This window comes from Nomascus leucogenys, chromosome 10, assembly GCF_006542625.1.
Source record: "Nomascus leucogenys isolate Asia chromosome 10, Asia_NLE_v1, whole genome shotgun sequence".
NCBI classification, from domain to species: Eukaryota; Metazoa; Chordata; class Mammalia; order Primates; family Hylobatidae; genus Nomascus; species Nomascus leucogenys.
Window position 1 is genome coordinate 12,349,774 of NC_044390.1, and position 11,078 is coordinate 12,360,851.

The 11,078-nt window shown below is 44.3% G+C and overlaps 1 long non-coding RNA gene across 1 annotated transcript; it reads right to left on the reverse strand.

Moving 5' to 3' along the window:
• Positions 1-1,411: 1,411 nt before the first annotated feature.
• On the reverse strand, positions 1,412-10,472 carry LOC105738357. Its single transcript, XR_001114144.2, has 3 exons — positions 9,848-10,472; positions 8,795-8,924; positions 1,412-1,938 (listed from the first exon to the last, which is right to left on the reverse strand). It is a non-coding gene; the product is annotated as an uncharacterized LOC105738357 (long non-coding RNA).
• Between the last annotated feature and the right edge of the window lie 606 nt (positions 10,473-11,078).

Below are 11,078 nucleotides of genomic sequence, written 5' to 3' on the forward strand. Positions count from 1 at the left end.
TGGCAGGAACATGGATGGAGCTGCAGGCGTTATCCTTAGAAAACTAATGCAGGAACAGAAAACCAAATACCACCTGTTTTCACTTCTAAGTGGGAGCTAAATGATGAGAACACATGAACACAAAGAGGAGAACAACAGACACTGGGGCCTATTGGAGGCTGGAGGGTGGGAGGAGGGAGAGGATCAGAAAAAAAAATAACTATTGGGTACTAGGCTTAGTACCTGAGTGACAAACTATATGTAAACAAACCCCCATTTACCTATATAACAAACCTGCCCACGTACCCCTCAACCTAAAATAAAAGTAAAAAAGAAAGAAAAACCGGCCGGGCATGGTGGCTCACGCCTGTAATCCCAGCACTTTGGGAGGCCAAGGCAGGCGGATTACCTGAGGTTGGGAGTTTGAGACCAACCTGACCAGCATGGAGAAACCCCGTCCCTATTAAAAATACAAAATTAGCCGGGCATGGTGGCGCATGCCTGTAATGCCAGCTCCTCGGGAGGCTGAGGCAGGAGAATAGCTTGAATCCAGGAGGCGGAGGTTGCAGTGAGCCAAGATCATGCCATTGCACTCCAGCCTGAGCAACAAGAGCGAGACTCTGTCTAAAAAAAAAAAAAAAAGAAAGAAAACCAGTAGATCCCTGAAAGGATAAATTATAACTCTCATTCAGCGTCTAGGAATTAATCTGAATTCACTTTTAATTGGGAGTGGCAGCTGAAAGCTCTCACCCTCAAGATTGAACTTAAGGCTGACTTTAGGCATAGGCAGACTTGGGCAGTTTCTCTCCTCTTCTTGTATTTAGTTGTTCCATTAAACACCCTTAAAAGAATTCAATGACAGCCATTCCACAGTTAGAAGTATGGCTTGAAATTCTCATTCCTGTGAGAGTTGACACACTGGCTTTAATTCATACTAAAGTGTAAACGACTAACCTAAGATTCTTTCCTTTCTTGCAAACAGCTTTATTAAATACGAAGAAGAGAGGAGAGAGAAAGAGAGGCTTACATTTGAGAGGAAATTGGGTAGAGGGACAAAGAAATGAGATGCTGGAGATTTTATAACTTTATAGTAGTGTCAGAGTTGGCCCCAGTTAGCTTTCTGGAGTTAATTGCTCAGTTTAATTACAGATTTCTCCCCACACATTTCCAGCACTCAGTTGCGATTAGATCTTATGTTGCTTGGTTTCCTTAGCCTCTTGTCAAAGAACCTCTTTGGTGGGTAAAATGGGGGAATGTGGCGAGAGAGGGGGGTGCCCTACAGTGGATCAGAACCATTTCTTAGAGGATGTTTCATCACCTTCTAAGTAATGTCATCAGATTTCCAACCAAAGTTAAAACGTTCTTCCCTTCTACTTCACAGTAAACTAATCTTGGGAGAATTCTTTCTGGCTGAGCGCTTCCCAAGCCACCATTCTTTAAGTGGAATTTATTTGAATAATTTGACATTGATTTCTAGTCTGGGTACCGTTTAGTTCCTTTTTGGGTCACTGAGCAAAAGGACTTAATACATTGCAAGTTCCATATAAAAATATCGTCTGATTTTAGCTGTCAGTGAGCTCCTAGGACAAAAGGAGGGTTACTGGTAATGGAAAAGTATCACTTCCAACACTGGATGTGCTGTGAGCATTGGTGGTATGTAACATATTCAGTAGTGTTTTCATGAACCTGTCAGCAGAGTCTGTGTAAACTTTGCAATGAAATTCACCTTCTACTCAGCTCAACTTTATGGCTTCATGAGCAAGGAGGTAAAGAACATAGAAGAGAAGTGGATGGGTCACAGGGGCGCCTTTTGCCTTGTGGGACTCCCACCTCTGGTGTCTGGAAGGGGTGATGGTGGTTGAATTCAAGGTCACCGCCCCTAGGCAGAGAGAAGGAAGATAAGTGTTTTCTTCAGGTTCTTCTCCTTTTGATAGGAGAGTGAGGCTCCTGCTCCAGATTCTATAGGGAATAACATAGAGAAATTATACTTTATCACTGGCAAAAAAATTCATCGCTTGTAATTTGGGAATAATACATTGTGTACAGAGTTTAGAATCAATGCAATAAGCTATTAAAAGTACTTAACTCGATAGCTGGCACTAGTAGTCACTCAATTATTGTTTTTTTCTTTCTGGCTGTCACCAGTTACAGTTTTGCATTTTTACCTTTAGGTCTTTGATCTGTTTTGAGGTAATTTTTGTGAAAGAGATGTAAGGTCTTGGTTTAGATTCTAGTGAATTTTTTTCCTGCATGTGGGTGTCCAGTTGTTCCAGTACCATTTATTGAAAAGACTGTCCTTTCTCCACTGTATTGCCTTTGCTCCTTTGTCAAAGCTCAGTTGACTATATGTGGGCGGGTCTTTTTCTGGGCTCTCTATTCTGTTCAGTTGGTCCATTTGTCTGTTCTTTCACCCATGTCACATTGTTTTGATCACTGGAAAGCTTTTCAAAACCATAAAGCCTTATACCCATATGAGGCACTACTAGTAGAGACAGTGACCAGCTGAGGGCTGATGGCATTTCCTCAGCTCTTATCCTCTCCCTGCTCTGTGTGAGTTAGAAAATGGAACTCCTCATCTGTGAAGAGGGAAAGCCAATGCTCCAGGGCCAATGGTTTACTGAGGGGATGATGGACTTGGTCTCCCTTTCTGCTGAGTTAGAGGACAGGGCTTGTTCAAAAATGTCTAGTTAACCTCTGCTTTTTCCGACTTCGAGGACGTAATCCAAATGTGTACGGAATTGGTGGGTTCTTGGTCTCACTAACTTCAAGAATGAAGCTGAGGACCCTCGCGGTGAGTGTTACAGCTCTTAAGGTGGCGTGTCTGGAGTTTGTTCCTTCTGATGTTCAGATGTGTTCGGAGTTTCTTCCTTCTGATGGGTTCGTGGTCTCGCTGGCTCAGAAGTGAAGCTGCAGACCTTGGCAGTGAGTGTTACAGCTCTTAAAAGCAGTGTGGACCCAAAGAGTGAGCAGTAGCAAGATTTATTGCAAAGAGCAAAAGAACAAAGCTTCCACAGTGTGGAAGGGGACCCGACCAGGTTGCCGCTGCTGGCTCGGGCAGCCTGCTTTTATTCTCTTATCTGGCCCCACCCATGTCCTGCTGATTGGTAGAGCCGAGTCGTCTGTTTTGACAGGGCGCTGATTGGTGCGTTTACCATCCCTGAGCTAGACATAAAAGTCCTCCATGTCCCCATCAGATCAGTTAGATACAGAGTATTGACACAAAGGTTCTCCAAGGCCCCACCAGGGCAGCCAGACACAGAGTGTCGATTGGTGCATCCACAAACCTTGAGCTAGACACAGGGTGCTGATTGGTGTGTTTACAATCCCTGAGCTGGACATAAAGGTTCTCCACATCTCCACCAGACTCAGGAGCCCAGCTGGCTTCACCCAGTGGATCCTGCACCGGGGCTGCAGGTGGAGCTGCCCGCCAGTCCCGCGCCGCACGCTCGCACTCCTCAGCCCTTGGGTGGTCGATGGGACTGGGTGCCATGGAGCAGGGGGTGGCGCTCGTCAGGGAGGCTCGGGCCGCACAGGAGCCCATGGAGGGGGTGGGAGGCACAGGCATGGCGGGCTGCAGGTCTCGAGCCCTGCCCCGCGGGAAGGCAGCTAAGGTCCGGTGAGAAATCGAGCGCAGCGCCGGTGGGCTGGCACTGCTGAGGGACCCAGTACACCCTCCGCAGCTGCTGGCGTGGGTGCTAAGTCCCTCATTGTCTGGGGCTGGCAGGGCTGGCTGGCTGCTCCGAGTGCGGGGCCCGCCAAGCCCACACCCACCCAGAACTCCAGCTGGCCCGCAAGCGCCGCGCGCAGCCCCGGTTGCCGCTCGCGCCTCTCTGTCCACACCTCCCTGCAAGCTGAGGGAGCCGGCTCCCGCCTTGGCCAGCCCAGAAAGGGGCTCCCACAGTGCAGCGGTGGGCTGAAGGGCTCCTCGAGTGCCACCGAAGTGGGAGCCCAGGCAAAGGAGGCGCCGAGAGCGAGTGAGGGCTGTGAGGACTGCCAGCATGCTGTCACCTCTCACTAACACTTTGCTAATGGCAACTCAAGCATTATATATTCTGTTATTTTAAAATATTTTATTGTTTTCTTGCTTGTTTTAGATAGTAATATTGTTTCCTTTTACTGCTCAGTCTGGGCATGGCTCATGATTGCCCATTATAGCTTCAGCTGACATGGATCCTGTGTTTTAGCAAGCAGTTCTCCAAGTGTGGCCCCTGACCCGCAGTATCAGATCCTCTGGGAAATGCAATGTTAGAAATGCAAATTTTCAGGTTCTACCCCAGACCGAATGAATCCAACTTCTAGAATAAGGCCAAGTAAATCAGTGTTTTAATTAAAAAAAAAAAAAAAAGATACATGCTCAAGTTTGAGAACCACAAACTAGGCCGGGCGCAGTGGCTCACACGTGTAACCCCAGCACTTTGGGAGGCCGAGGCAGGCGGATCACGAGGTCAGGAGATCGAGACCACAGTGAAACTCCGTCTCTACTAAAAATACAAAAAATTAGCTGGGCGTGGTGGCGGGCGCCTGTAGTCCCAGCTACTCGGAGAGGCTGAGGAAGGAGAATGGTGTGAACCCGGGAGGTGGAGCTTGCAGTGAGCCGAGATCACGCCACTGCACTCCAGCCTGGGTGACAGAGCGAGACTCCGTCTCAAAAAAAAAAAAAAGAGAACCACAAACTTTGAGTTTACAAAGAGTTTTTCATTCATTTAGTAGCAGCATTCTCACATGCATTGTCTCTGATAGATGGCACAATGACCCACTTCCACTTGGTTATTCTTTTCCCTCTGCGTTTTGGGACTTACCATAGGACGCCCTGCCGAAGCTGGCATGCTGCACGGGAGCTATCCTTAAATGCCACTCAGAACATTCTCACAGCCTACAGCCTGCAGAAGGAGAGCGTCGCCTGGTCTAGCTGCTGAGTGACCGCTGATCAACAGCTGGCTTCACCTTGCATCCTGACTCCTGGGAGCACTTCCTCTTCCATCTCTCTTCCCTTCTTTCTCTGTAGGCACAGCCGTCAGGATCAACTGAACCACTGGGGATGGTTGTCTTTGGAGAGGAGCTATGTGGCCTTGAGAAAAGTTGGGTAGAGGGACGGCCTCTCCTTGGAAATGGGCTCTCTGAAGGGACAAAGCCTAGGAGACTGCTCCTCAGGGTGCAGAGCACAGGCTTGCCTGTTTATTTAGGGTGTGAACTTGGAGTCAGGACAGGAGTTTTATGAACAGGAGAAGGAATTTTGTTGAGTTTGTGGCCTTATGCTGATTCTTTTTGGGATGTTGAGTAGCATGAATAGAGAAGTCTTTGATGAGAAGAAAAAAAAAACAGTTTTAGTGAAGTAAATAAATGTAGGTTCATTTTCATTTGTAAATATATTTCTTCTATTTGTTGTTACTCCATTTGTAAGATGCACACATATAACCATAGATTCAGAGTTTTTTTGTCTATCCATTGATGGCGATCTGTGTTACTTTCTGTCAAGGAGGCACAGCAACTTGGTGTCAGTGTGGTGAGGCTCTGGCTGCCACAGACAGTATAGGTAGTGACCTTCTGTTAGTTGATAATTAATTACTAAATTGGCAGCATGTGCCCCTCATTCTGTGATACACACACACACACACACACACACACACAGTACCCCTTATGTCTGCTTAACTTCCAAGAGTCTTTTGGACATATAAAATTTGCCTGAGTCAAAAGTTTAAAATATGCATTGGTTCTGTGCCTATTAAAAGCAAAGTTTAAAATAAAGCCCGAAATAATGGATGAAATCCATTCAGGCAGCTTGGTGGTTTAAAGCAAGACTGAACTTTCTACTTTTTGAAAAGTGTATTTCCAGGAATAAAGCTGAGTGGGCAAAGCAAGACCTAATTTTCCCTACTGAATAGGAAATAAAATGACACATATTGAATGCTGTCTCGAAGGTGCTTATACAGGTTGGGAAAAGATGGCCTTGAGACCCAGGCTATTTATGCTAAGATTGAAGATGAGGTGAAAATGCGAATTAAATAATGTCATGGCAAAGTTGGCTGAAAATAAGTAAGCAGGACTTTGTGAACCCTTCATATTCCTAATAAAACATCTCTTCCTTACTTGAACGTCTCTTCCTCTCTCTTTTGAACTTCAGCAGGCTGTAAAGGACAATGCCCTTCGTTTGTGATTATCTAATCTCTAGAAACATGCCCTGCCCTCATATATTGCTGGTGGGAACGTAAAATGATGCAGCTGCTGGGGAAAGCAGTTTGGTGGGTCCTCAAAAAGGGAAACAGAAAGTTATGTGTGTTTATGACCCAGAATGTTCCACTCCTAGGTATATACTCAAGATAACTGAAGACATATGATCATACAAAAACTTGTACACAAACGTTTGTAGCAATATTATTTATAATAGGCAAAAAGTGGATACAATCCAAATCTCCCTCAGCTAAGGAATGGATAAATAAAATGTGATAGAGCCGTACCATGAAATACTATTCAGTCATAAAAAAGAATAAAGTACTGATAGTTAAAGAATTGAATAAGGAAGAAAGAAACATGAAAAGTGGCTTCGCAGTTAAAGACAGGTTTATTTTGGAGAATAAACCTGAGAGGGGCTTCTGGCTGAATTAGGTCAGGGGCCCTCTCTGTTACAGACTAAGAGTATTTAAGGGTTTAGGGCAGGAGAGCTTATCACAGGCTCAGAATATTTCTGTGTTTCTTGTCTTGCTTATTTGGGAGGGAGTTTTTGTGTTTGTTTCCATACTGTTTTTTTTTTTTTTTTTTCAGCTGCAGGCATACCCAAGCCTGCTTTTAGCTTCCCTATCTTAGTGCACCTAAAGGGAAAGGGATGTGCTTATTAGGGCCCACTGTTTTACTGGGGCCCACTGTATGAGTGTGAAGTTTGGCAGTTACCCAAGAGACTTTCCCCCCACCTTCTATGCCCGAGCTGTCTTATCTGTGTTTTACTGTCTGCTCTTTCTGGCTGCTTGTTGTTAGAAGAGAAGTGATTTCCTTGAAATGCCTGAGATTAGAAAGGGAGCCGGAACTTGAAATGGCAATGTTTGTCCCATATGATGGTGCTCCTGCTCTGTCACTGATACCTGCTACCACTTGGATGAACCTTGAAAACGTTGTGCTAAGTGAAAGAAGCCAGAATCAATGGGCCGCATTTTGTTCGATTCCATTTATATGAAATGTGCAGAATAGGCAAATTATAGCCCCCCAAAATTCATATGTTGACGTCCCAACCCTTAGTACCTCAGAATGTGACTGTCTTTGAATATGGGGCCTTTAAGGAGGTAATTAAGGCAAAAACGAGGTCCTCTGGGTGGGCCCTCACCCAGTAAGACTGGTGTCCTTCTAAGAAGAGAGAGATTAGGACACAGTTACACACAGAGGAAAGGTCACGTGAAGACAAAGGGAGAAGACAGCCTTCTGCAGGTCAAGGTGAGAGGCCTCAGGATAAACAGCGCATAATAGGTCTGGTAAGGTCTGAACAGAGGTCAGATTGTATAGTGTGTTATCAGCTAGGATAAGGAGTTTTATTTAAAACTAATTCAGAGCCACTGGAAGGTTTTAAGCAGGGTTCTACAGATCTGATTAATATCTGGGAGTTAGGGTTTCCCTGGTGATTCTAACAAAGGGGACTAAAGCATCCCTGACCTTAGACCCAGAGGTAATCTCTATCAACCCAGGTCCTGAATTAAACTTTCTTCATCCTGTTGATTGCCCTTGGTTTTCAGCAGAGTTTGCACAAAGATAAATCAACACACCCAGGATAGCATGCCTTAGTACTCCAAACAGATTCTGAGAAGCATAAGGGTCAACCATAAATGCACATTTTTGCAAACACTGTAATCTATTTATGCTACAAAAAATCTCCTAAACAGAGAAACTGAATCAACTGCAAATAGCTATTGTTGACTTTCTACGAGGACACTGGCAATCACGATGGCTCTGTGAGCCACAGGATTGTTGTAAAGAGAGATTTCTGCATGGTGGTGATTTTCTGTACTCATCAGTGGATTTTTGTTTTTTCATCAGGGCCAAGATCTCCAACCATAAACAAAGGAGAAATTTTGACTTGAGAAATATCTACTTTGTTAATAAGCAGAACTGAAACTGGAAAAAAATAATTTTGTTTTGTAAACACAGGCTTGCTGTTCATTTAGTGCAAAGTATAACTCTTGCAAAATGCTAAGGGTACATGGTCCCCATGGTGCTAGAGTTTAAAATGGTTTTGGAGGAATCAAAACAGCAGCTCTGTTTATTGTGCAAATGTAGCAAATACGAAAGCCAAATCATATAAATTATTTTAAACAACTGAATGCCACTTACCAGCTGTGAGCTACCTGCTTCAACAAAACTCTTTCAAGCCTAAATAAAGGGGGAAAATTTCTCTCTTCTCTCCATGTATTTAAAGACAGCATCCAAATTAACATCTGAGTCATAAATAGTCCATGAAACAGATGACTCCTCATCCTATGACTAGATGTTTTTTTTTTTACCAGATAAAATTCTGAGTGAATCTCTTTTCTCTTTTGCACTTTTAAAGCTATTTCCCTTCTCTGGTTTGGTCTTCTGGTTAATGTGCTGAGGCAGGCTTTTGGCAGCCAGATGGAATATCATCTATATTTAGGGCTTCCATTAGCTCTTGTGTTTGAATCTGCTGCCATTTCCTAATTTCAACACAAATATTCTACGAGAGTGGATTGCCATTTATGTTATTGCTGTATAATAAAGTCATCATGCTAATATGCCTTATTTTTCATGGAGATGCTTTTTGCTAATCAAGCACATTCCCTTTTTATTGGTCACATACCGATACATGAGAAGTTGTTACCTTGATAACATTTACCAGCATTCAGGCTGGTCAGCCTTGGTTCTGGCTTTTCTCGCTGTCCCTCCCAGGCTGGTTTGGATACCATTCAGTGTTTTCTTTTTGGTTCGTGGGAGTTCAGCAACCCAATAACCTTGAGAAAAGAGAAATGAGAAATGGAACCAGTTCATCTTAGGCTAAAAGATTCATTTTGACAGAGTAATTTTTTTTCCCTAGGATAAGAAATTACTGTGTCATTCCAAATGCATAGATACTACTGTGCCAAAGTGCTGCAGAGAGCTTCATGCTGAACTTTTCTAAGAAAATTAATTGGATGTTAATGAAAGTTTGGGGGTGGTAGAATTCAAGGGAGAAGTACTCTGTTTTTTATCACCACTTCCCAAAATTATGTAGTTGAAGGCTCTTATGATGATTATAAAAATAGTAACCCCCACTTACTTGTGCTAGACAGAATATAAAGCAGTTTCACAACATTTCTGCGTTGAATTAGAGTAATCCTCCTGGTATCTGAAGACCTCCTCTGAGCCCAGCATATGCTGGCATCGCCACCAGAATCTTACGAGTGAGGCCTTTGGCCAGGTTTGGAGGTTCTAATAAATTTAGTATATGGGGCAGGCGCGGTGTCTCACACCTGTAATCCCAGCACTTTAGGAGGCCAAGGTGGGCAGATCACTTGAGGTCAGGAGTTCGAGACCAGCCTTGGCAACGTGGTGAAACCCCATCTCTACTAAAAATACAAAAATTAGCTGGGTGTGGTGGTGCGTGCCTGTAATCCCAGCTACTCAGGAGGCTGAGGCAGGAGAATCGCTTGAACCCAGGAGGCAGAGGTTGCAGTGAGCTGAGATTGTGCTACTGCACTCCAGCCTCGGTGACAGAGCGAGACTCTGTCTCAAAAAAATAAAAATAATAAATAATAAATTTTAAAAAGCATATCATATGGAACACTCTTCTGGAATCAGTGTCTGTAACAGAAAAAAAAAAAAGAAAAATTTAAAGTTGCAAGTACTCAGATGGGTTTGTGGACACTGGAAAGCAGATGAGGAACCTACACATCACCTTATTTCCAGGAGAAGGTGGGTGGCGGATTCGTGCTTGTTCTCAATCGTAGCGGTTGTTTGGACTCAGTAGGAGTATTTGCTGTGAAGTCTGTCATACAAAGGAAAAAATCAGGGGTGCAACATAGTGGCCAGAAAAATTGGATGGTGTCATTTCCAGTCACCAACGTGGGTCACCTCACGCTTGTGGGTCAGCACAGATAAGACGTGGGTGTCTGGAGTTTGCTCTTTTACATGTGTGCTGAGACAGGCTTCTTGCTTCTATCACATGACTCCCAGCTGGAGAGGATGATGAGGGGAGAGCCCAAGCTACACCAATAACTCTGGGTGCCAGTTCCTGCTGTTTCGTCATTGTCTCCCCATCACAGCTGTACCAGGACCACTTCTGGTTGCCTTCTTGCTTCTCCAACTGCTTTTCTCTGGTTTCTTCCTTGGCTTCTCTTTCTGAAATTGTCACTTAAATGTTGACATACCCAGACTGTGCCCTTTGGCACTTATCTATTCTCACTTTACCTACACTCCCTGGACAATTGCCTCCATTCCCATGGCTTCAATTACCATCTCAACTGCTGGCAGCTCTCAAATGAAATCTGTATCTCCAGCCCAAAACTTGTTCTGTGGTTCCCTAGATGTCTCAAACTCAGTGTGTTTGAACCTAGCTCATGATGCTCCCACCCCCACAAACTATGCCTGCTGCTGAGATCTTGTCTATGTAATAGTGGCCAAGATTTACTGTGCTTGTGATATTCTAGGCTCCGTTCCAAGCATTTGACATACTTTACCTCATTTAACCTTTTCCAGAGCCCTGTACAGAAGATACAATTATTATCCCTCTCTTATACTCTGAGGCACCCAGTGAATTGGTGCCTTGCCCCAGGTTCAACAGCTATCTGTGGACAGAGCCAGACTTTGAATGCAGGCTGCTGAAACCGTAGCCCACGCTTCTGATCACTTGGCTGGGCTGCTTGCTGTTGTACATTTACCCAAGTTAAAAACTGGAGCATCATTTTTGATGTCATCTTCTCCCCTGGCTCCCACATCCAATCCAATGCCAATCCAGTTCCTTTTACCTCCTGAATAACTTGAGCCTTTTTATTATTTTATTTTTTTATTTTTTGCTCCCGGGTCACTACTGTAGTCCAAGCTATTATCTCTTGCCTGGGCACTTACAATGGCTTCCTAACAGCTCTTCCTGCTGTTCTTTCATCTCTCCTTTCCACCCCATCTATTTT